The sequence below is a fragment of the Bos indicus genome, chromosome 2, assembly GCF_029378745.1.
Source record: "Bos indicus isolate NIAB-ARS_2022 breed Sahiwal x Tharparkar chromosome 2, NIAB-ARS_B.indTharparkar_mat_pri_1.0, whole genome shotgun sequence".
Classification (NCBI taxonomy): domain Eukaryota; kingdom Metazoa; phylum Chordata; class Mammalia; order Artiodactyla; family Bovidae; genus Bos; species Bos indicus.
This window is the reverse complement of record NC_091761.1, coordinates 58,606,978-58,634,241: the sequence shown is the minus strand read 5'-3', so window position 1 is coordinate 58,634,241 and position 27,264 is coordinate 58,606,978. Positions and strand designations below refer to the sequence as shown.

At 39.2% G+C, this 27,264-nt stretch overlaps 1 long non-coding RNA gene across 1 annotated transcript in view; it reads right to left on the bottom strand.

Moving 5' to 3' along the window:
* LOC139176411 (uncharacterized) overlaps positions 1 to 27,264 on the bottom strand; it is a 124,053-nt gene that overhangs the window by 56,553 nt on the left and 40,236 nt on the right. The window contains exon 2 of the long non-coding RNA XR_011560867.1: positions 8,080 to 8,294. This is a non-coding gene — a long non-coding RNA (uncharacterized lncRNA). The remainder of the gene's footprint in view (positions 1 to 8,079; positions 8,295 to 27,264) is intronic.

Genomic DNA, 27,264 nt, shown 5'->3' with positions numbered 1-27,264 from the left:
ACAAAAACAGAATTCCATCTTTCCTATCATATTTGATTTGCTTCAAATATTCATGTATAAACCTACAATGAATGATACCACCACCATCTTTTTACCTGCACCATATGATTCTCTTCCCTCAAAAGTTTAATGTTAGGAATTTTTAAATGACACTGATATGGTTTTTCTTCCCTTTATTAATAGGTTAAAAATTAATAACCTCAAATTTTGTTCACCTAACTCTGGTTTGGAATGCTTTTTTCCCATCAAAACTTAAGGCCGATTTCAAGTACATTGGGCCCATTGATCTGACTGACATTTGCAGCTGTGTGCCCAACCAACTTGGACGGTGTAAGTCTGAGCTGATTATCATGAAATCAAAGGCTAGATTTCAGTGGCTTTGGGCTAAATTAGTGATTTCCAAATTTGCTGATGATAAAAAATAAACTGGGGCCATTGTTAAAAATATAGATTTTCAGATTTGGGGGGAATCTCTAAGTTCAAGAAGTACCCCAAGGGATTACTTTTTTCAATTACATTTGGGAAACATGGTGCTAAATGTTTGTTTTAAATGAAAACCTAATATAAAGCAAGAATCTTGGTTGACTTGGTTGATCTTAGAGGTTCTCTTAATTCAAGAAACTGAAATTAAAAAAAAAAAAAAAGAAACTGAAATTAGTTTATGTCAGTTGAACTTGGGAAGATAAAAAGTATGAAAGATGACTTTTGTGCCCTATATAACATATTTTACAAATTTTGGTTATAATTTTATCTGTAAGCATCAATCTTTTTTAAAATTTGTCACAAACAACTAAACCAGATATAGCACTGTGCTTGGCATAAAGTCCCTAATAAATATTTCATTGAGGAATGAATGGAGAAAATGACTCAAGTCTCCACCTCTCCATAAAGTCCTCACCCATCTTTCCAACAGTCTGTAATACCTTTTCCTTTTTTCATATCTTATAAATACAGCCAACTCCATCCCACAGTGCACTAGATCCAATTACATTCTGTTGTTCCTGTATGGGAGCACAATGTAGTGAAGAGAAATATGGCTTTAGATTCAAACACACGTAGACAAATTTCTTCTGATCTGTAAAATGAGGATATGCTAAGTATCTCACAGGGTTGTTGAGGGCAGTAAATGAATGATGGCTGCCAAATACCAGACTATACACCATATGAAGGCATGAATCTTTGTCTTCTCGGCACTTAATACAATATGAGGTCACTGTAAGACCTACGCTTATGGTATTTTCTTTTTTCCTTCTTTCCTTATATACTCTAAAATACCTCAAAATGAGGGACCAAGTCTTATACTTATTCCCTTGCCCCCATTCTTCATCACTTACCTGAGCATATAATAGATACTCAAATAATTACTTGTTTAGAAAGAGAAAAAAGGAAGGGCAAAGAGAAGAAGCAGAGGAAGGAGGATGGAGCACTGAAGGGGAGAAAAAGACACATTTAAAAAAAGGGTTTTTTAGGAAGGGTTGTCTTACTCTCAATACTCCCAGGCACCACAGAACCAGCCCTCAGAGTCAACATTCTAAGATCGACAAGCAGGAGTTCTTTCTCACAATAATTGTTTGCAATTTTGTTCACTTCTAATAACTTAGGTTTCAGTACAAAGAATAAGTGATTTTGCCTACACTGCATGTTATTCTCTCTGAAATACAGTTTTTATTTACTGAGCCATCTCTGCTTGCTTGCAAAACAAAGTTTCTTTCAAATATAATTCATATAATGGAAAAGAAAAGTAAGAATCATAGAATTATATATTATGCATATACCAGAATTCTCCACATTCCTAGCTCCAAGAAAAACAAACACTGAAAACAAGTGGGAAAAATTTCTCAGGTGGTTTTCATTTACTAGTGTTTATAGAGCTAAAAATTTATTAGAGGTAATTGTCAGTGGGCTCATCTTTTTACAGATGAGATCCAAAACTAACACCCAAAGAGGTTAAGTAGCTCACCTAAGAACACATGAGTCAAAATTCCAAGCAGGACGAATCATTTATACTTATAGAAATTGTATAGAATTCTTACATTTTAGATCCATAAGTGATCTTGGGTGCTGTGCCTGTGTGCTCAGTCGCTCAGTGGTGTCCAGCTCTTTGCGGCCCTTTGTACTGTAGCCTTCCAGGCTACTCTGTCCACAGGATTTTTCAAGCAAGAATACTGGAGTGGGTTGCCATTTCCTGCTCCCCACTGGAGTGGGTTGTCATTTCCTTCCCGACCTAGGGATCCTACCCAAGTCTCCTGCATTGGCAGAGGGATTCTTTACCGCTGAGCCATCAGGGAAGCCCCATAAGAGATCTTAGAAACTCCCAAGACTTTCATATCATTGCCAAGTCAAAATACCTAATACAACATTCCTTATGTTGCTGCCTGAATAGCACCTGTGAGAGCTCATTCCCTCACAGCCATTCTATTTATGAGTTTCGTTTTTATATCAAACCATAATATCCCTTCTTCCACCTTGTATTCCTAGTTCTCATCTTCAAAAAATAGATTCATTCTGTGCTTTTTCTCTTTATATTTTCACTGTTCTCTCCAACATTTATTATATTCCATATTTCTGAGTATTTCCAGACATTACTTGGCCTGTATTGATGTTGATGAGAATGATGATGATGATAACAATGAAAAGAACAGTGAGAAGAACCTATGTTTACTGAATGCTTTTTATATGTCAGTCATTGTGAAAAAGCACAAGCATTGATTATCTGTTTTGTTCAGTGCTTATACACAGCACCTAGAAGAATGCCTGCGATGTATCAGACATTCAATAAACACCAGTAGACTGAAGGCATCCTCATCAAAACTCTCTGAAGTTGAGAGCTGGAGGGTTTCCCCTGTGCCTTAGCAGTAAAACATCGCCTGCAATGCAGGAGATGCAGGAGATATGGATTCGATTCCTGAGTCAGGAAGATCCTCGGAAGGAGGGTGTGGCAACCTGCTCCAGCATTCTTGCCAGGAAAATCCCAAGCACAAAGGAGCCTGGCAGGCCACAGTCCATGGGGTCACAAAGGGTCGGACACGACTAAAGCAACTGAGCACATATGTTGGAATTGTGAAGCGAGACAAAACTTCGCATATGCACTTAATCATTGTGCTTTATGCTTACAAATGTTTTTCTCTTGTAAACACAGTAACACAGCTGTGACCATAGATTTCATTTATTAGCTATTATATGTAAAGATTCTACATCTAGAACTAGCCTATAGCATTTTAGAGTTCTGTCCACCAAGATTGATTCCCATCACATAGAGATAAGCCATTGTTTCTCTCTTCTAAAAAAAAAAATAATAATAATCAGCTCTTGTCTCCAACATCTGCAAGCTACCACCCCATCAATTTTCAGAAAAATTCATTTAGACTTATCTACCTTGCTACCTCCAATTCCGCTCCTTCTGTTGTTATTTAAAACCACTTCATTTACTTTTGCCCAAATCCCCATGAGAATTACTCTTGTCATCATCAATGAATTTCACTGTTTGAATCCAATAATCAATTCATAGTTCTAATCTTATTTATCAGCCACACTGAACATTAATCCTCACTTCTCCTCTAACCACTGTCTTCATTTGCTTTCTAGGACACCCACTACTTTAGACTCCTCACACTTCACTGAGCAACCCTTTTCGTCTCCAGTTCTCTCCCTCACCCTGAGCTCTTGGTAGAGTGCCCCAAGGCTCAGTCCCTGGTATTCTGTTTATACTCACCACATTGTTCATCTAATCCCTTCTCATGGCATTAAACATAGTCTCTATACAAAAACTCTCACATTTACAATTCATGTCCACAACTCTCTTCCCAACACTTTATCTAGTTGTCCAACAGAAAATCAAAATGCAACTCCCTTTACACCAAACAAAATCCCACTTGATGGAAACTCCATCACTGCTAAAGCTAAAATCCCTCCAATCAATATTAACTCTTCCCTTACAATCTGTCATTTAATCTTCCAGAAAATTCTAATGGTAAAAACTTCTATTTTTAAAAAATATAAATCTGATAATTTTACTCCTCTATTCAAAACCTTTCAATGGCTCTCCATATCACTCAGAGTAAAAACTAGGTCATTACAGTGATCTATTGTGTCCTGCCTAATCCAGCCCTCTGTTGCCTTTTTAACCTTATCCTAATTAATTCACTTGATCCCATAAAAATTGTGATCGCTTGCCATCCCTTTTTTATAGATGAGACTGAGACTCAAAGTTGAGTGAGTGATCTAAGATTAAAAGGCCAGCATATGGTATACAAGATGGGAACTCAAGTGACTGCTCTTCAGCATTATTCCATCTCTCTAACCAGGAAGCAACTTGACTTTCACTGCAGAATCTTGAGGAGCCTCAAAAACCTGTGGTGCTGTGTACTCCTCAACATGGGAGATGAATGTGGGGCTGAAAACAGGAGAATTCATTGAACGTCTGATTAAGATTCCACACACCATCCTGCACAGATAGGCAACCCTGGAGCAGGAATAAAGATCTACCTGATGGCAACCATGAGCCAGAAAGATACTAGACTGAAGGATAGGCAGCCCTGGAGCAGGAATAAAGGTTTACTTGGTGGCAATCATGAACCAGAAAGATACTGGACTGAAGGACACTAGACACTAGAGAGGGCGTGGGGAGGCACACCATTCCCAGTCTGAAATTAGAAATATTCTTCCTATACATCTCATCACTATTCCTACGAACATTTCAAAAACAGTTTTTAGAGTATTAACACAGAGCAGTATAGACCTGGCTAAACAGCTTAGTCAAAAAATTAATGAAAATGACAAGTCTGCATTCAAAGACAAACTATTTAATGACTAATTTTTTTAATTGGTTCTAGGCTGAAACCTTGTATAACAAGTTTCAGCACCGAGAAGAAATTTTATGCTACAGTTATGAACCTCGGATAATAAAAGATTTAATGGAATTTCAAATAGGCCATTAATTATAACATGCCAATATAAAAAGAAGATTAAAATATGTCCAAACTAAACAAGTTCAATACAGTTTAAGTACTTTGTTTGAAATTAAATTTTCCCAAGTATATATTTTGATATCAAATCTTGAAAAGTTAAATACTGAAACAGATAGCAAAAGCTTTTTTTGTGGAAAATTTCCATAAAATATGCCCACACGGCTTACTTCAAATATTAACAACTTTTTAACCAAATGAATTAGATATTAGATCAAGCATACAGAAAGTGGGGATAAGACGGTTGTAGGATATGTATATTTATACTTTCTTATATTTTTGAAAGAAATTTTTCATGGTAAATTTTGAGATGTTTGTGACAATATATTTCCCACAAAATAAGCTTCCAAAATAAGAAAAAGGATTGGGTAGTGTTGCTATTGAATGTTTTGAAGTGTAAACTTCTGAAGAAACAGATGGTATATAGAGGGCGCTCATTCTGCAGAGATAAAGGAAAAGATAGGAGGCAGTAATAGCTACTCGGTTGTTTTTCCTAAGAGGGTTGTGTGGTGTTGAGGGAATTATATAGATTCCAGCTGTATCTGGGGTTGGTATCAAAAAGATTTGTTTGTGGGTTGGATGTGGGAGGTGAGGAGAGAGAGGAATTAAAGATGACAAACAAGTTTCTGGCTTGAGCAACTGACAAAAGATGATGCCATTTACTGAAAACAGAAGCGGGTCGGGCAAACAGGTCTGTCGGGTGTGGAATCTCAAGGTCTTTGGGGGACTGCCTAAGTTCAAGAAGCTTGTTTGAGTCATCTAACTGGTAAAGTCAAGTGGGATGTAGAATATCCGAGTTTGGAATCATCTCCACTAAATCAGCAGCAGTGATCGTGGTGCTGACCAGAGTCAGCATCACATGTGTACAGAGTAAGCTGCCACCCTGAGAGTGGTGTGGTGGCATAGGAAAAGTCCAGCAGCAAAGCAAGGAAGTCAAGGCTCTTGTTCTCCCCTTCCAGTATTTAGACGTGGGATTCATTCCAACTTTCTACGTTTCACAATGATGCACAAACACTTCACAATCATTTATAATATATACTCTGAATTCAGAATACTGGGGTCAAATTCCAGCTGTACCTCTTACTAGCTATGTAACTTCAGAAAAGGTATTTGTTAGGGCCTCAATCTCCTCATCTATAAAAGAGGAATATCATAATGATTTCACCAGTTTGTTTTGAAAAATAAAGTAATATGTGTTCCCTTGTGGCTCAGCTGTAAAGAATTTGTCTGCAAATCGGGAGACCTGGGCTCAATCCCTAGGTTGGGAAGATCCCCGGGAGAGGGGAAAGGCTACCTGCTCCAGTATTCCTGCTTGGAGAATTCCATGGACTGTATAGCCCATGGGGTTGCAAAGAGTCGGACACGACTGAGTGACTTTGACCTCATTCACTTCACCAGTGTTTGACACACACATTACTTAGTGTACCTGACGTAAAAAGTGCTAGTTAAGTATTTGTCCTCACTATTTTTATAAGAAGATTAGTCTACAGTAGCATTTCCCAAGATCTGTCTGTTGACAAGATCTTTCTTGAAAATAGCATTATGCAAAAACCCAATACGTAAAGAAAGTATAGACAAATACTTGTGGCTAAAAGGTAGCATCCCTCAGCCACCACCTGAACTTAGCACTTTTCCTTGCCTTACATCATGTATCCACTGAAGGTGGTCTGTGAAGTTTCTGAAAAAGCCATCAAGCTAGATAATCATTCAAAAGCAAGAGAAAAAATAAAGATGTTTTCAGACATACAAGCAATAAAGACTCCAACATCCATAAATCTTCACTTAAAAAAAAAAAACAACAACTCTGTGCATTGGCAATAAGAAAAGTGAAGCTGGAAAGTCAGTTGTCTAACTGGAGTGATGCTTCTCCATTTATTATGCTTCACATTCCCTGGAGGGCCCTTCATGTGTATTATAAGGCCTTCCTCATCCCACCTCACCTTGACCTCACTCAGTCCTCCTCCGAGGAAGAATGAGTTAACAAGATTGGAAAATTTGAAGAGAGAGACTGGGTGTAAGAAGGCCAGTCCTGGGACCTAGGTTACCTGCAGGGAAGTACCTTGTGGGGTACACAGGGACCAAGTGGGGGGAGCTTGCCCTCGTCCTGAACTGCCTATGCCTTGGTTAGTATGACCATCTACTGGGATGGTAGCTCTGGGAACTGGTATTAGGAAGCCCACTTGTCCACCAATGTGAATTTTTCTAATATCCTGTCAGTAACAGAGGTCATATTTTGGTTCCCATATGCCTTTATACTTTTGCCTGATCTCTCAATTGGTTTTGAAAAATTAAATGAGGAAGAAGTGTGCTACTTAGAAGACCTTGATCTTCAATAATGTGGGATAACAGTGAACTCAGAAAGGGATCAAATTCACTGGCAGATTCCTAAGATAAGAAAGGCCCATATCACAAAACCAAAATTTATTTATCCTGCAGAGAAGTTGGATTTTATTCTACCAGGAGGCAAAGGCCATTGGACCACTTTCAATCAAAGGTGACATGACCAGATTGGTATGTTGATTATTTTCTTAGATAGTGTGGGAAAGAAACAAAGAGAGCACTGAAAAGGGGGATCAGGTTAGAAAGAGAAGGCAGCAGTTTCTGAAGGCTGAATTCACCTGTTTTATAACTTTGTCTAAGACTGTCACAAATGACGATGTCATGTTTTGCCAACCTGTTATCTAATTCTGAATAGCTGGTCTGCTGGCTCAGTAAGATTGCATTAAGCCAAGCAATCAGATAAGTAAAACTACAACTACATTTAGGATCTTCATCACGATGTTTCAAAATATGCTTTACAACTTTTCATTTAAGAAAAAGAATGAAGTAATGTTGCTCTCTTCTGACTTCCAAAGTTTAGTTTCCTAAAGTATCCATGATAAGTTTTTAGAATTTTAAAAGGCAAAATATTACTAGTCACAAAGTGATGGCTTGAAATTTTGTGGCTGTAAAATAGACCATTTTGTCATTCATAAAATCAGCACAATATTAAATTTTGATACAAAACAGATGTATACTACTTGCTGCAGCCTTGAAGATAATTTTTTAGCAATGTCAAAGTAGATCAGATGCTTAACGATACTTTTAAGCCATAAGCTGGTCCTTGGTCCCTTACCTTTCTGAGGTTTCTATTGTTGTGCCATTCCTTGGAGCAAGATACCTCCATTAGACCCAAGGCAACTGTTTTTGATTCCGAGTTAAAGTTTCTGGTTTCTGTCGCAAACACGTTCTATGCTCCATGATTGGTGTTGTCCAACATTGTACCAAACACTAGGTGTCTTGGCATAACAAGGTATGATATAATCCATGTTTCCAAAGAACTTGCAGTCTCTGGGAAAAAAACAGGAGTGATAAAACTTATAAAACAGCAAAATTTGTAAATAATTACAAATTTTTGTAAGAAATTACAAAACATACAGTAATAATAACACCCCCATGTTCACTTCCTAATGCTTCCTTCCTCCATAAAGAAATCCCCTGACATTATCCAATACATGGTAAGAAACAAACTTCTTTGGGAAAACAAAAAGAAAATATTCACCTAGCCAGGCAAATCAGATGTATTAAGTGGGGCTCTTGGGGATTTAAGTTCTTCCCCTGTTTTGTTATTATTGCTTGTTCTGTTATCTTTCGTTTGTTTGTTTGTTTTCCACACAGTTGCTCAGTGCTCTCTTTCTTCATTGACTACATTCATCCCCTTCAAAAGGGTCCTCTTTTCCAAAGTGCAGGCCTAGCTATTTCTGAAGTTTAACCACTCTTCTCCCTGCTGATCCATAGGAAATATAATATATTAATAAGGAAACTCCCTTGTGGCTCAGCTGGTAAAGAATCCACCTGCAATGCAGGAGACCTGGATTTGATCCCTGGGTTGGGAGGATCCCCTGGAGAAGGGAAAGGGTACCCACTTCAGTATTCTGGCCTAGAGAATTCCATGGACTGGATAGTCCAGGGGGTCACAAAGAGTCGGCCATAACTGAGTGACTTTCGCTTGTACTTGTACTTCAGTAACAGAAATCTTACCCAATGTAGTTGAAACAAAGACTTGTCTAGCTTTCTAACTAACTAGGAAATTCAAACAATAAACTTGAGGTATGGCTAGATCATGGTGCTTCAATGATGTCTTCGAGGGTCTGACTTTTTCCCTCTGTCTCTGTTTTGCTCTGGACTGATTCTCCCCCCCTCAAAGTGGCAAAGATGGCCACCAGGAGCTCTAGGATTGCATCATTTTTATAGATAATAATTCTACCCGCTTCTTCCACTCCCTGCCCCACCCCTATTCTCCCCATTCCTTAAAACTAGAGCAAAACTTCCATGGACTCTTCACCAGAGAGATGCTATGAAGAAACAAATGCATATTCACTTTACACAGAACTCCTTTAATATTTTCTAAAGATTGTTTTACTTGTCATTGTTCAGACGACAAGTCATGTCCAACTCTTTGCCCCATGGACTTCAGCATGCCATTTTACTAACAGGGAATAAAACATAACCAAATTATAGTGGTAAGAAACTGCCACAGTCATCAAGACAGTATGGTACTGGCACAAAGACAGAAATATAGATCAATGGAACAAAATAGAAAGCCCAGAGAAAAATCCACACACATATGGACACCTTATCTTTGACAAAGGAGGCAAGAATATACAATGGATTAAAGACAATCTCTTTAACAAGTGGTGCTGGGAAATCTGGTCAACCACTTGTAAAAGAATGAAACTAGACCACTTTCCAACACCATACACAAAAATAAACTCAAAATGGATTAAAGATCTAAACGTAAGACCAGAAACTATAAAACTCCTAGAGGAGAACATAGGCAAAACACTCTCCGACATACATCACAGCAGAATCCTCTATGACCCACCTCCAAGAATATTGGAAATAAAAGCAAAAATAAACAAATGGGACCTAATTAAACTTAAAAGCTTCTGCACAACAAAGGAAACTATAAGCAAGGTGAAAAGACAGCCTTCAGAATGGGAGAAAATAATAGCAAATGAAGCAACTGACAAACAACTAATCTCAAAAATATACAAGCAACTCCTACAGCTCAATTCCAGAAAAATAAATGACCCAATCAAAAAATGGGCCAAAGAACTAAATAGACATTTCTCCAAAGAAGACATACAGATGGCTAACAAACACATGAAAAGATGCTCAACATCACTCATTATCAGAGAAATGCAAATCAAAACCACTATGAGGTACCATTTCACGCCAGTCAGAATGGCCACGATCCAAAAGTCTACAAGTAATAAATGCTGGAGAGGGTGTGGAGAAAAGGGAACCCTCTTACACTGTTGGTGGGAATGCAAACTAGTACAGCCACTATGGAGAACAGTGTGGAGATTCCTTAAAAAACTGGAAATAGAACTGCCTTATGATCCAGCAATCCCACTGCTGGGCATACACACTGAGGAAACCACAAGGGAAAGAGACACGTGTACCCCAATGTTCATCACAGCACTGTTTATAATAGCCAGGACATGGAAGCAACCTAGATGTCCGTCAGCAGATGAATGGATAAGAAAGTTATGGTACATATACACAATGGAGTATTACTCAGCCATTAAAAAGAATACATTTGAATCAGTTCTAATGAGGTGGATGAAACTGGAGCCTATTATACAGAGTGAAGTAAGCCAGAAAGAAAAACACCAATACAGTATACTAATGCATATATATGGAATTTAGAAAGATGGTAACAATAACCCTGTGTATGAGACCGCAAAAGAGACACTGATGTATAGAACAGTCTTTTGGACTCTGTGGGAGAGGGAGAGGGTGAGATGATTTGGGAGAATGGCATTGAAATATGTATAATATCATCTATGAAACGAGTCGCCAGTCCAGGTTCGATGCACGATACTGGATGCTTGGGGCTGGTGCACTGGGACGACCCAGAGGGATGGTATGGGGAAGGAGGAGGGAGGAGGGTTCAGGATGGGGAACACGTGTATGCCTGTGGTGGATTCATTTCGATATATGGCAGAACCAATACAATATTGTAAAGTTTAAAAATAAAAGAAAAAAAAAAGAAACTGTGTAGCTTAATACTTTCTGCGGTCTTCTGGAGTTTATGGAAATGGAACTAAACCAGCTATTTCTTAGCTCTTTTCACTGACCCATTTCTCACTGTACTGTTTAGAAACATCTCTATCCAACTCCTTTATTTGGGTTTCTGTTTCTACAATGATGCTCGTGGGCTTTCCCAACTTCTTGGTTAGTATCCTTTCTTTCTAATTCATAAAGCCAACATCAGAATGAAATTATGTGGCTGCTAGTTATCCATAATAACTTAAAGAGAGCCAAGTAAAATATCTCTTCTCAGAGAAATATGCTAGGCTGTCTGTCTAGATCTAACATCTTCTGACTTTACATAGGAAAGTCAACTTATTTAATTCTGCGATGCTCTCCTGTTTCTGGGATTCCTTGGTGGCTCAGACAATTCTTCAGACCTGTTCTTATAGCAACACTCCTTTTTTTAAGATTTTTAAAAATAATTAATTATTTTATTAAAGTATAGTTAATTTACAATGTTGTGTTAGTTTCAAGTGTTCAGCAAAGTAATTCAGTAATACATATACATTGATATCTATTCTTTTTCAGATTCTTTTCTACTCTAAGTTATTATAAGATATTGAATATAATTCCCTGTCCTATACAGTAGGTCCTTGTTACCTATTTTATATATAGCAGTGTGTATATTAATCTCATACTCCTAACATATCTTCTCCCTCCTCCTACCACTATTCCCTTTGGTAACCATTAATTTGTTCTCTATGTCTGTAAGTCTACTTCTGCTTTATTAGTATGTACATTTGTATCATCTTTTTAAGATTCAACATATAAGTGATATCATATGATATTTGTCTTTGTCTGACCGACTTCAGTTAGTGTAATAAGGTTAAGGTCCATTCAATGTCAACATTCTTTAACAGTGGTTGCCAAACACAGCTGGATGGCTGTCTCCTTAGACTGGAACACAGCAAGTTGGTGCAAAGCTTTTAAGAAACTCTCAAGAGATAGGACAGAGTCCAAGCACTCAAAGAAAATGAAGATTGCATATGCTCCCCTCAGCTGAGCTGATCCTTTGACCCTACCATTCCCTCAGGCTATAGCAAAGTGGATAAAATGTAAATACTCAGCCCACCACCTGTATATGTGAGGAAAAGAAATAAATCTTCCTCAGATGGTAGGAAGAAGGCATCAACATTGTATCACTGGAGTATTACCTGAGCATGATCAAAATGAAAATAATAGCATAGCAAGAACAAACAAATATTTAACATGAAATAAAAGAGTCCCACTTAGAAGATATTCTAACTTAAAACAAGAAGGTAATATCTCCCAATTATTTCAGGCAATGGCTGGACTTAGTAAGAATAAAAATTCAACTTTTTATGGCTCAAAAACAAATCAAAGCAAAAGTATGAGATAAAAAGAAATTTGCTAGTCTGAGAAACTCTGGCTATAAACTTTTGTGGCTCTTCTCTCTTTCTTTAAACAAAATAGAGCTGATGAATACAGAAAATGAAGTGGACTCATTATTTACAGAGATTTTCTAAGATACCATCTGTTTCTTGCTTTAAAGATTATACCTTCCCTCAAATTTGTTAAGATCAGGCTTCATGAAGATACTGGTGGAAACTCGGCAAATACACACATGTACATATGCACATATACATGTGTGTGTGTGTGTGTTTGTGCATGTGCAGACACACACTCTCCAGTGAACAAAAGTAAATATTTGAGACTTGTGGAAGGGTTAAAATCTGTGATTCTCTAAGACAGTAACGTAAGTTGACAAGAAGACAAGAACGTGCTGGTTACTCTCATTGGCCAACCTCCACCCACCAGTCACCACCATTCCCTGCCCCTCTCTGCCTTGCTCTGATCCAGGCGAAGCAGACCCCTGAGACTCACCACCTTTGTTCCCATGTCCTCAGGCTTCCAGAGGGTGGGAGGAGGGAAAATCTTAGGTATTTCTTCCTTCTCTCTCCCTGCTCCCATGCATATGTGCATGCGCAATCATGCCTGACTCTTAGCGACCCCATGAACTGTAGCCCACCAGACTCCTCTCTCCATGGGATTTTCCCTCCAAGATTAATGGAGTGGGTTGCCATTTCCACAACTCTAGCTTACATGCGAGGGATCCCCTCTTCCATGTGTTCACTGTCAGTGGACTCTAGGAACACTCTTTCCTCCCCTTGTGCCATAGTCCTAGGGATGGTAGCATCTTCAAGCAATTGTTAGTCCCTGGGATCTTACTATATCTTGGGTTTTTTTTCTCTTAACCTCATCCCCATCCCAACAGTAATCCCTTTCATAATAGCTCTAAATCTTAAGCATGGTAGGGCAATTCTGTTTCTTGCCACGATTCTGAGTTGTAAAAACTGAAACTGATTTTGGCCAAATTAAGAGAAGATAAACAAATTAGAAAGAGCAAAGGGAAGAGAAAAGGCTCTGCTGACTATGGAATTGCTCTCACAAAGAAAAGCCTAGAAATAATAAATGCAAAAAGGTGAAGGAGAAAGAAGAGGAGGAAGAAAGATCTAAGAGATTAGAGAGAAGCTAAGAGTTAAGAAAGAAAGTTAAAGAGGCTCTAGCATAAAGATATTGGGATATAAGGAACCAAAAAATAAAGCAGGAAAAAAAAGAAAATATAGAACAAGAAAAGTTTCCCAGAAATGAAGAAAATAAATACTACAGACTAAAGGCATATGCTGTGTTTGAAATAAACTTGATGCCTAGCAGTCAATACCAACTTACATTCTAGGTATACTATCCTTTATGTGCTAGCTAGGTCATTATCAAGGATAAAGAAAAACAAATCAAGCAAAATACAAAAAAAAAAAACCAATCAGTGTCACAGGGGAAGAAACCATGCTGCCCTCAGATCCCTTTACAACAGAGCACAGTTCTACAAAGTTCTCAGGGAAAAAGAATCATTGTTATAGTACTTTATATATTTCTGTAAGTTAAAAAAGAACTCTTAATACCTGGAAGGTGGATAGAGTGAGATGAGAGGAGGTATCTCGTACATGCTAATGTCCTCATCACACATAGCAGGGAATCACTCTTTCATATTTGTTATAGTGATCAGTGATCAACTGGGGCCATGTGTTTGGGGTCTTGGTTCTGACCCTCCTCTGGGCACCTCCCTTCTCCTTCACATGGCCGGTTTGGGTAGTCTCATAGTTCAAACAGGAAGAACTGCAAAGAAGACAAGCCCCCAAAGAAAAAGCCCTTATGAGCTTCTGCTTACATCATGCTTGCTAATATCTCATTGGCCAAAGCAAGTCACAGGGTCAAGCCAGTCTCTGGGTGTAAGTGTATATACAGGGAATTTGAATCTCAGCTACCATTTTTGGCAAGTAATTTAATTTCTCTGCATCTCAGTTTCCTCTTCTGTAAAATAAAGACAGTAGTCAGTTCACTTTATTTGGGGGGCTGAGACAATAAAAATGTAGCTAGCAGAGAACTTAAGAAATAGTAATTGACTGGTAGACAATAATTCCCATTTGTCATACACTTGCAAAAGGGGGGTGCATGCATGTGTGCTCAGTCACTTTAGTTGTGTCCAACTCTTTGTGATCCCATGGACTGCAGCCCATGAGGCTCCTTTGTCCATAATATTCTCCAGGTAAGAATATTGGAGTGGGTTCCCATGACCTCCTCTGTAAGAGAAATAATCTATTAAAAGAGAACTGGGAGCTCCTCTCATAAAACCGACTTTCAAATAAGTCTCCCCTTTTTTTTTAAATCTTTATGAGATGGTTGGATGGCATCACCAACTCAATGGACATGAGTTTGGGTAAACTCCGGGAGTTGGTGATGGACAGGAAGGCCTGGCATGCTGCAGTCCATGGGGTTGCAAAGAGTCGGACACGACTGAGCGACTGAACCGAACTGAACTGTGGCATGTGGGATCCTAGTTCCTCAGCCAGGGGTCAAACCTGTCCTTCCATTGGTAGCATGGAATCTTAACCACTGGACTGCCTGGGAAGTCCATTTTTGTTAAAGCCTCACATTTTTGTAGAGTTGTGATTAGCATTGTTTAAATTTGCTTTTCAATGGTTTCATTTATTTTGGGTCCTCTATGCAAAGCATGTAATCCTTTGCATACAGTGACTTAATTATTTTCTATTCCTTTTATTTGTCATCTTATCTTTTACTTTTATGGGCTCCTAATTTAAAGAATACTTCCCTTGAACTACTTGAAGGGCACCTCATTTTTTCCCAGCTTTACTGAGATACAATTGATATACAGACATACCTCATTTTATTGTGACTCACTTTGTTTTGATTCACAGATATTGAGGTTTTTTTTTTTTTTTTTTTTTTAAGAAACTGAAGGTTTGTGAGAACCCTATGTTGAGCAAATCTATTGGCATAATAATTTCGACAGCATTTGCTCACATTCTGTCTCTGTGTCACACTCTGGTAATTTTTGCCACAACATTCCCTTAAGCCAAAGCCTAATTCAGAGCAAAGCCCCAACTCTCTCCAGTTCTATGAAGGCTGGGAGAGGTAAGGAGACTACACAGAAAACATCTGAAGTCAGCAGAAGTTGGTCCCTGAAGTTTAAAGACGCTATCTCCATCCATAACATGAAAGTCCAAGGTGAAAAAGCAAGTTATGCAGAAGGTCTAGCTAAGAAAATTCACAAAGGTGACTACACTAAACAAACAACAGATTTTCAGTGTAGGTGAAATGGCCTTCTATTGGAAGAATATGCCATCTAGGATTTCCACAGCTAGAGAGAAAAAGTCAGTGCCTAGCTTCAGAACTTCCAAGGACAGGCTGACTCTCGTTAGGGACTAATGCTCACTTGCGTGAGTCCATGTTTAGTCGCTAAGTTGAGTCATATTCTTTGTGACCCCCTGTACTGTAGCCCACCAGGGTCCTCTGCCCATGGAATTTTCCAGGCAAGAATATTGGAGTGGGGTGCCATTTCCTCCTCCAGGGGATCATCCCGACTCAGGGGTTGAACCCGTCTTCATCATCTCCTGCATTGGCAGGCAGATTCTTTACCCTACTGCCATGTGGGAAGCCACTGCACACTTAACCATTCTTAAAATCCTTGGGCCCTTAAGAATTATGCTAAAGCTACTCTGCCTCTGCTCTATAAATGGAACAACAAAGCTCGGATGACAGCACATTTGTTTATAACATGGTTTACTGAATGCTTTAATCCCATTGTTGAGAACTACTGCCCAGAAAAAAAAAAAAAAAAAATCCTTTAAAAATGTTACTGCCTATTGACAATGCACCTGGTCACCCAAGAGCTCTGATGGAGATGTATGAAATTCATGTTGTTTTCATACCTGTTAACATAACATCCATTCTGCAGCCCATGGATCAAGGACTAATTTCAACTTTCAGGTTTATTACTTACAATACACATGTTGTAAGGCTATCGCTACCACAGACAGTGATTCCTCTGATGGATCTTGGCAAAGTAAACTGAAAAGCTCTGGAAAGGGTTCACCATTCTAGTTGCCATAAAGAAAATTCATGGTTCATGGGAAGACATCAAGATATCAACATTAATAGGAGTTTGGAAGAAGTTGATTCCAACTATCATGGATGACTTTAAAGAGTTCAAGATGTCAGTAGAGGAAGTCACTGCACATGTGGTGGAAATAGCAAGAGAACTAAAAGTAGAAATGGAACCTGAAGATGTAACTGAATTGCTTCAATCTCACAAGAATACTTCAGCAGATAGGGAGTTGCTTCTTATGGATGAGCAAAGAAAATAGTTTCTTAAGATGGAAACTAGTCCTGGTGAAGCTGTTGTGAAGACTGCTGAAATGACAACAAAGGATTTAGAATATTATGTAAATTTAGTTGTCTCCAATTTGAAAGAATGTCTACTCTGGGTAAAATGCTATCAAACATTTCTCTGATTACAGAGAAATTGTTCAGAAAAAGCAGAAGCAAACTTCATTTCTGTCTTATTTTAATAAACTGCCCCAGCCACCTCAACTTTCAGTAACCAGTATTCTGATCAGTCAGTAGCCATCAACATCAAGGCAAGACCCTCAATCAGCAAAGAGCACAGAAGTGCTGAAGGCTCAGATGATGGTTAGCACTTTTTAGCAATAGAGAATTTTTAATTAAATTATGCACATTGCTTTTTTAGACAACGCTATACCATACTTAATAAACTACAATATGGTGGAAACGTAACTTTTATAAGCAGTGAGGAACCAAAAAATTGGTGTGACTCATTTTATCGCAATATTCACTTTATTGTGGTGGCCTGTAATCAAACCCACAATATTTCTTCTGAGATATGCCTGTATAATATGATGTACTTTTAAGGTGTACAATGTGATCATCTGATACATGTATATACTGCAAAATGATTACTACAGTGTTAAAACATGCTTCACTCCACATAATTGCCATCTTGTTGTTGTGGTGAGAATACTAAAGCTCTGCTCTTAGAGAAACTTTCAATTATGTAATACAGCATTGATAATTTTATTCATCTTATAAGTGAAAGTTTGAAGCCTTTGATCAACATTACCAATCCCCCCAACCCCTCAACCTCTGGCAACTATCAGTTTACTCCCTGTTTTTATGCTGCTGCTGCTTAGTCGCTTCAGTCGTGTCTGACTCTATGCAACCCCACGGACTGTAGTCTGCCAGGCTCCTCTGTCCATGGGGTTCTCCAGGCAAGAATAGTGGAGTGGGTTGTCATCCTCCTCCAGGGGATCTTCCTGGCCCAAGGATCGAACCCAGGTCTCCTGTATTGCAGGCAGGTTCTTTACCATCTGAGCCACCAGGGAAGCCCTGTTTTTGTGAGTTCAGTGTTTTTAGATTCCACATATGAGTAGGTCATACAGTATTTGTCTTTCTCTCTCTGACTTATTCCACTTAGCATGATGGGAGGGCTTCTTAGTTGATCTTCATATAATCTTGTGAGGTAGATAAATAAATTGTCATCTTCAGGACTTCCCTGACAGCCCAGGGTTAAGACTCTGTGCTTCCACTGAAGCGAGCACAGGTTTGATCCCTGGTCAGGAACTAAGATCCCCCATACCACATGGCATGGCCAAAAAAAAAAAAGAAACAAATTGTTATCTTCCCTTCACTGTTGGGAAATTACAACCATGAAAGGTCAAATAAAAAATGAACATCAAAGGTTATCCAATAAAAGATTCAAGACTAAGTCCAAAATCTCAGACCTTCCAGGCCTCTGATCTTTAGACTAACATATTTTTCTAGATTCTTTTGAGCCCTTTAAGGAATCTGTGTTGACACTGCAGGACTGTTGTTATTGCTAAGCTTGTATAATCTTTTTCATATTCAATTCACAGTAGTTAATAGAATTTAATTAGTTAAGCTCTTTCTCTGGATATTAAGGACAAACCTGTTATGAGATTAGTATGTGTATAGCATTGTGTACCAACTTTAAAAAGAATGTTTCTCTTTTCATTTGACTAAAATAGGACTTACAAATTCACTAATGAATGGAGAGAGTGCTTAAAGGAGACTCCTTAGAATGCCTATGTTCTGTTTTGAGTCCAGCAATTGCCCTTAATTAGAAAAGACCAAGGTCTCATAAAAATGTTGATGAAATCTTGGTATCTGCACATGTGTCTCACATACCAACATGCTTTCACACAAGCATGCACACCAACATACAATCCATGGAAAGAATATTCCATATATAGAATCCTTTAGAAAGATAACACAGATTGAGGAGTGCAAGTTCTTGTCCGTCAAACGAGGAAGCTTTGGAAGACCTGAATAACAAAAAGGACTTATTTGCAGGCTATGGAGTGACTCACAGACCAAAGGAGTAAGTGCAGAAGGGTGATCGGGACGCAAGCAGTAAGAACCAGTATAGGGTTTTATCAGGGTCCCTCAGAGGATGAATGGGTTCTATTTTTCCTCTTTCTATCACTCCTTTCAAGAGTCAAATCTTGGGGACTTCCTTAGTGGTCCAGTGGTTGGGAGTCCACCTACCAATGCAGGCATCACAGATATGATCCCCGATCCAAGAAGATCCCACAAGCCAGGGGGTAACTAAGCCCATGTGCCACAGCTACTGAAATCCGTGTGCCCTAGCGCCCATGCTCCACAACAAAAGAAGCCACAACAATGAGAATCCCATGCACTGCAACTAGAGTAAACCAGAAAATTCTACATGCAGCAACAAAGACCCAGCACAGCCGAGAAATAAACAAATAATTTTTAAAATTATATATACACATATACATACATATATATATATACACACACATATATATATACATATATATATATATATATATATAGGGCTTCCCTGGTGGCTCAGGCAGTAAAGAATCTGCCTGAAATGAAGGAGACCCAGCTTCAATCCCTGGGTCAGGAAGATCCCCTGAGGAAGGGTATGGCTACCTACTCCCGTATTCTTGCCTAGAGAATCCCATGGACAGAGGAGCCTGGCAGGCTATAGTCCATGGGGTCGCAAAGAGTCGGACATGACTGAAGCAACTAACATATACTTAAAAAGAGTCGAATCTTGGGAAGGAATATATCTGATTGGGTCATGGGTTCAAACTTTTTTTTTAAAAAAATTTATTTTTAATTGGAGGATAACTTTTTTTACAGTGTTATGTTTGTTTTTGCCGTATAACAATGTGAATCAGTTATAAGTATACACATATCCCCTCCCTCTTGAGCCTCCCTCCCAGCACACCCACCCCCACCCCTGTTTCACCCCTCTGGGTGGTCACAGAGCAACAGGCTGAGCTCCCTGTGTTGTACAGCAACTGTGGACTGCTTATACCTTAACCAGGTGAGGGCAGAGTTGACAATTAACAAGACTGCAAACAGTAAGAAGTAATTCCCAAAAGAAAACAATGGTGCTTAATCAAAAGAAAGAAAATAATTCTAGACTGCAAAAAATATAATGAATTTAAATAAAATATCCAATGTCTCATTTAGATTTACTGCTTTCTATAGGTGGAGAAGGCAATGGCTTCCCACTACAGTATTCTTGCCTGGAAAATCCCATGGATGGAGGAGCCTGGTAGGCTGCAGTCCATGGGTCTTGAAGAGTCGGACATGACTGAGCGACTTCACTTTCACTTTTCATTTTCATGCATTGGAGAAGGAAATGGCAACCCACTCCAGTGTTCTTGCCTGGAGAATCCCAGGGACGGGGGAGCCTGGTGGGCTGCCGTCTATGGGGTCGCACAGAGTCGGACATAACTGAAGCAACTTAGCAGCAGTAGCAGCAGCTTTCTATAGGGGAAAAATTTGCCTCAGGAAAAGATGATAAATTAGGGCTTCCAGGTGGCTCAGGAAGATCCCTGGAGATGGAAAGGCAACTCAATCCAGTACTCTTGCCTGAGAAATCCCATGGACAGAGGGGCCTGGCAGGCTATAGTCCATGGGGTCGCAAAGAGTCGGATATGACTTAGCAACTAAACAGAAAAACAAAAGACAATAAATTAAGCTGATTTAAGATTATCCTATTTAATCATTACAGAGACTTATTCTAGAAGTCTTCAGTACCTCCAGTTAGATGTAGTTGTATATTACTCTCTTAGTATGTTACTTATAGTTACCTATTTTACTGTATTGTTATTATACTGTCATTTAAAAACATAAGCAGCACAATATAGTTCATTCTAAACTCCACTTTCTCTCATCACATAATTACATTAGAAAACACTAAGCCTTCTGCTACAATGAGATAATACAATCCCTAGGTGTTCAAAGACACATGGCAAACAATGCCTAAAAGGGGAATGTTATCTTACAGTAAAATATGCCTACCTCTGAGGGCTTTGTTTTACCACTACTAATGTGCTTTTGGAATTCTGACAGAGATGTACCTATAGGAATGCCATTGACTGACAAATCATTACATACAGAAGAGCCAGAGGGGGAAAAATGACACTAAGAATTCAAAACAAGACAGTGAGTGCATTTTGAAATGAATTTTGAAAGGCATATTACATGCAAATTAAAACCTTTTTTTTTTGAAAACTGCCATAACTGTTTTCCTTGATTGTAGTGAGGCATTTGGTAGCATTAAGTATTTGCTATCTATAAATCATTTAAAAGATGGAAAAAAGAGATAGGGTTATGGCTGTGTGACATGTTGCCCCTGAGTTTACTCAGGGGATGAGGTATAAAAATGTGATCCTGTGAGTTCTCCCAGAACAGGACACAGTTTTACACAAGGGTAGATATGAGTATATGTGAACTCGGGGTTTTAGAACTCAGAGATAGAGTTCAGAAATTATCCAATACAGATTCTTCTTGTAATAGGTTCTCCTGTCCTTCATGTGGTTTATATGTCTTGTTCAAAGTTAGTAGCAATCCCTGTCATTTCAACTCTGTTTCACTCTTGTATTACCATGGTAAGAAGGAAACTTTCACCAGAATATCTGGTAAGGGTTTCAAATTGCTTTGTGCCACCAGGAAGTCCCTGGGGTGAAGAAAGTAGGGGAAAATCATGATGAAAATGTGGGCGGGTCCTCTGTGTTTCAAGTACATTGAAAACATTCAAAGAATCTGAGAATTGTTAGGGACCTAAGAAGTTATCTCTGTATATATTTTCTGCTTTGTTTTTTTAAAATAAATGTATGATCAGTGGTTAGGACTCCATGCTTCCATTGAAGGGGGCCTAGGTTTGATTCCTGGTCAAGAAACTAGGATCCCACAAGTCCCAGGGCCTAAATAATAATAATTATGCATGATGGCTTTAGACAGCAACTAGCAGAATCTTATTTCCCACAGAAAGAGTCTGTATCATCTCAAACTGATGCTTTGTTTTTATTTCAATGACAAGTCCCACATTTATCCACATGCTGCTTTCCTATGACTTAATAAAGCTAGTTATTAGAAAAACCTCCCTTGTATGTATTCTCTTTTCTATAACAGTTTGTTTGGCTTAACAAAATGCACTTTGAGGATTTCTTTCAAGATCATAATCAGTCCATAAACTTCCCACGAACACTACTAATTTTTCTTCCTGAATCAAAGACATTGTGTAACAGGCTCATTTATCCATGTCAAAATTAAGTGTCTCTCCTCATACTGAATCAGCGTCAGAATCACCTGCTGTGCAAATTCATAGGCTCCATTCCAAAGTGAATAAATCTAAATCTCTGAAGACCAGAGAATCTACATTTTTAAATAACTCCTACTGATTCTTGCTGTTGTTGCTGTTATTGAGTCCCTAAGTCCTGGCCAACTCTTTGCAACCCCATGGACTGCAGCATGCCAGGCTTCCCTGTCCTTCACTCCCCCAGAGTTTGCTTAAATACATGTTATTCTGATTCTTCAGTTCAGTTCAGTTCAGTCTCTCAGTCATGTCCGACTCTTTGCGACCCCATGAATCGCAGCACGTCAGGCCTCCCTGTCCATCACCAACTCCCGGAGTTCACCCAATCTTATGTCTATTGAGTCGGTGATGCCATCCAACCATCTCATCCTCTGTCGTCCCCTTCTCCTCCTGCCCCCAATCCCTCCCAGCATCAGAGTCTTTTCCAATGAGTCAACTCTTCGCATGAGGTGGCCAAAGTACTGGAGTTTCAGCTTTAGCATCATTCCTTCCAAACAAATCCCAGGGCTGGAATCCTTCAGAATGGACTGGTTGGATCTCCTTGCAGTCCAAGGGACTCTCAAGAGTCTTCTCCAACACAATTCAAAAGCATCAATTCTTCGGTGATCAGCTTTCTTCACAGTCCAACTCTCACATCCATACATGACCACAGGAAAAACCATAGCCTTGACTAGACAGATCTTTGTTGGCAAAATAATGTCTCTGCTTTTCAGTATGCTATCTAGGTTGGTCATAACTTTCCTTCCAAGGAGTAAGCGTCTTTTAATTTCATGGCTGCAGTCACCATCTGCAGTGATTTTGGAGCCCAGAAAAATAAAGTCTGACACTGTTTCCACTGTTTCTGCATCTATTTGCCATAAAGTGATGGGACCAGATGCCATGATCTTCATTTTCTGAATATTGAGTTTTAAGCCAACTTTTTTCACTCTCCTCTTTCATCTTCATCAAGAGGCTTTTGAGTTCCTCTTCACTTTCTGCCATAAGGGTGGTGTCATCTGCATATCTGAGGTTATTGATATTTCTCCTGGCAATCTTGATTCCAGCTTGTGCTTCTTCCAGCCCACTGTTTCTCATGATGTACTCTGCATATAAGTTAAATAAGCAGGGTGACAATATACAGCCCCAACGTACTCCTTTTCCTATTTGGAACCAGTCTGTTGTTCCATGTCCAGTTCTAACTGTTGCTTCCTGACCTACATACAAATTTCTCAAGAGGCAGGTCAGGTAGTCTGGTATTCCCATCTCTTTCAGAATTTTCCACAGTTTATACTCTTTAAATCTGAGATCCAATGCCTAAAGGATAGGGATCAAATGCTGATGTGTATTCAACTACCTTTAAACTTACTCTCAGAAAATCTTTTCATTCCACAAGAAAAATAAATAAATAAAGTTACCTGAAAGCTCTTCAGCCCCACAGAGCACTAGATTTACACAGGTGTAGGAATCCAATACTTAGTACTTACCCAGTTTGTTGGGGGTTAATCCTTCAAAGGATCATTGCCTGTATGGAGAATGCACTGAAATAATGAGAGGCAACTAGCATCAAATCCCGGAAGTCAGGGGTGGGGGCAGCCCTGTAAAATGTTGCCCTCATCTCCCATGAATATGAAAAAGACCCCATATACCTGAAGTTTAATAAGGCAAGCTTGTTTTATAATAAATTCGGATCCTAGAGACTATACAGTCCATGGAATTCTCTAGGCCAGAATACTGGAGTGGGTAGCCTTTTTCTTCTTCAGGGGATCTTCCCAACCCAGGGATCCAACCCAGGTCTCCTGCATTCCAGGTGGATTCTTTATGATCTGAGCCACCAGGGAAGTCTGAAGGATTGGTGCTGTTAATTTTTTAAAAACCTACAGAGTTCTCCTAACTCCTTCTAACATATGAGGACACAATGAGAACATGTTGACTGTTGACTATGAACCAGAAAGAGGGCCTTCACTGCATGCATGCTCAGTCATGCCGACGGTCTGCGACCCCATGGACTGTAGCCCACCAGGCTCCTCTGTCCATGGAGTTTCCCTGGAAAGAATACTGGATAGGGTTGCCATTTCCTTCTCCAGGGGATCTTCCCAACCCAGGAATAGAACCCTCCTCTCTTGCAACTTCTCCACTGGCAGGCAGATTCTGCATCACTAGGCCACCTGAGAAGCCCAAGAGGGACTTCACCAGAATGTAACTATGCTGTAGCTTACTTAGACTTCCAGGCTCTAGAACTATAAAAAATAAATATCTGTTATTTTTAAGCTACCCAGTATGTGGTATTTTGCTGTAGCAATCCAAACAAAGACATCTGCTTATTTTTTTATGTGCCATATTTAATATACTCTATAATTTTTTATTTATTATTTTCCTTTTTCCACTAGGATATAAACTTTATTGAAGCAGTGATTTTGGACTTTTTTTTCCCCCACAACTGTATTTTCAGTACCTAGAATAATTCCTGGAACAAAATAGGGTTTCAAATAAATGTTTTCTAAGTGAATCAGTTAATGAATAAAGAAGCCTGCCCGGTTCCACTGCCTTGATAGAACAGGTCACTTAAGTTCACATCCTCTATCCTCATTTGTAAAGTGTGACTCATGCTCCTTATTAATATTTCTTCCATGTTCTAAAATTAACACCATGATCATAGATCCATAGATATGGCAGGAAGCCCAATGATGCTCTGGGACAGAGTCTCACTATTTGAACACTGTTGTAAAACCAAGCTGGAGTGGCTGTGAGAAAGGCACCCAGTGGTCCCCATGATAGACACAGTTTTCAACACAACTTAGTGTCAAGGTGGATCTGACATCGCACTATCCCGTCTCAAAGAGTCTTCAAAAAAATGTTCCTATTGGCTTTGTCCTTATATCTTTTAGTTACTTTTGGCAACCCTGCCTCTGACCAGCATGGTTTTGTAAACACTAGACACTCTATAGAGTTTCAAGAGACAAAATATCTAATTAAAAGGAGATTTCTGGTTGGAATAGTTTTCAGAGAATGATGATGTGATGAGACAATATTTAACCAAAAATATCTGAGACTAGTAGTCAAGAGAACTTAATCCTAAATCTAGTACTGTCACCATCACTGTGACTTCAGCCTTTTATGCCTCAGTTTCCTCATTTGTCAAAGAGGGATTTGCCATTCCTCACAGGGTAATTGTGGAAATTGCAGAAGATAATCAATGTAGAAGTACTTTTAAGTTTATAAACACTCTATACCTACTTAGTCAAAGCATTGTGTCATTCTTTTAAACCACTAACAATGTGTTAAGTGCTAAAAATGATGGAGAATTAAATGAAATCTTTGCTCATAAAACTATGAGAAGGAGTCCTACAGGATTAAAATCTACCTAACAGGATATGACATGCACACTGGGGGATACTCCAGGGAGGAGGCTGTTGACAAAGTGGAAAAGTCAGGCATGTGCAATTACAATGCTGAATCCAATCATCGTCATGAGTTCAGGGTAGATATTTAAAGATCATCATGGGGACTGGGAGACCTGACATTCTGGGTGCATAGTAGGAGACAATGTTCTTGAGGAAGGAGAAGTTATCAAAGTCACTTCCAAGTCAAGAACTGGACACTTTACAGATTGTACAACTCATCTATTTAACAGGCCCTCACATTTGCTGCATGCAGAAACTGAGTTCAGTTGCCATGTGACCACAGTAGATATTCTGAGTGCCACACTCAGTAGCAGCACAGCTGTAATCAGGACAGAATGCAATCAGGACCCTTTCCTCAGGCTCCATAGAGACTGACAAAATCTGTGTTTTCTTCTTCCAGGGCCCAGCTCAGAAATCAGTGCTGATCAAACAGAGCACACATCCCCTCTGGCACTGAATTTGACTTGGTAGAGTTTGCGTGGAGATGCTGGCAAGCAAGAGATTGATTTTTCTAAGCCATGGAGAGTCCCTGGAAGCAAATGTAATCCTAGTACAATGTTCCAAGAAGAAAAGTGAAATTTCTAGAGATGGGGAGAAGGGACGATATAAGAATTAACCATAACAAGATCCTTAGAGGGAGAGCCATATTGGGTTAAACTTTATATGCCCTTGGGGAAGGAAATGGCAACCCACTCCAGTACTCTTGCCTGGAAAATCCCATAGACTGAGAATCCTGGTGTAGGCTACAATCCATGGGGAAGCAAAGAGTCGGACACAACTGAGCGACTTCACTTTCACTTTATAGGCCCTATAACAGCTATATAGTTGCCCAAGTAAGTGCCTATAAAAAACTAACTCCATATGTTAATTAATGAGAGGATGAAAGCCTGGTAAGGACAGGCTAAGTATGCATGATTGCATTCATTTGGTTGCAGAATCAAAAAAACATTCAGACTTTAAAATCACCAGGACTGGCTCATTACTCTACAGATATACAAATGTTATTTCTGAATGCCATCCATGTGGCACAGCCACCAAATTGAGGCACCAGTCAGAAGAAGCAGCAAATGGGTGCTCTGTGCTCTGCCCCTAGTCAGATTTAGCCAAGGCCACACAGATAGGTTCTACAAAGGAAGCATTATTGCCATTGTGACTGAAACACAAATCTTTTAGGAGACAAATGCCTTATAAACACAACAATTAAAAACAAAGTGAATTTAAGCGTATATAAGCAAGAGAAGATTCTTTTTTTTTATTTAATTTTTGCTTTTTCTAAGATTTATTGAGATACAACTGACAAATAGCCTTGTCTAAATTCAAGGTGTGCAATGTGGTGATTTGATATACAGATAGATTTGGGGACACAATGGAAACAGTGACAGATTTTGTTTTACTGGGCTCCAAAATCACTGCAGATGGTGACTGCAGCCATGAAATTAAAAGACTCTTGCTCCTTGGAAGAAAAGCTATGACCAATCTAGACAGCATATTAAAAAACAGAGACATTATTTGCCAACAAAGGTCGCCTAGTTAAAGCTATGGTTTTCCAATAGTCATGTATGGATGTGACAGTTGGACTATAAAGAAAGCTGAGCACCAAAGAATAGATGCTTTTGAACTGTGATGTTGGAGAAGACTCTTGAGAGTCCCTTGGACTGCAAGGAGATCCAACCAGTCCATCCTAAAGGAAATCAGTCCTGAATATACTTTGGAAGGACTGATGCTGAAGCTGAAGTTCTGATACTCTGGCCACCTGATGTGAAGAACTAACTCACTGGAAAAGACCCTGATGCTGGGAAAGATTGAAGGCAGGAGGAGAAGGTGATGACAAAGGATGAGA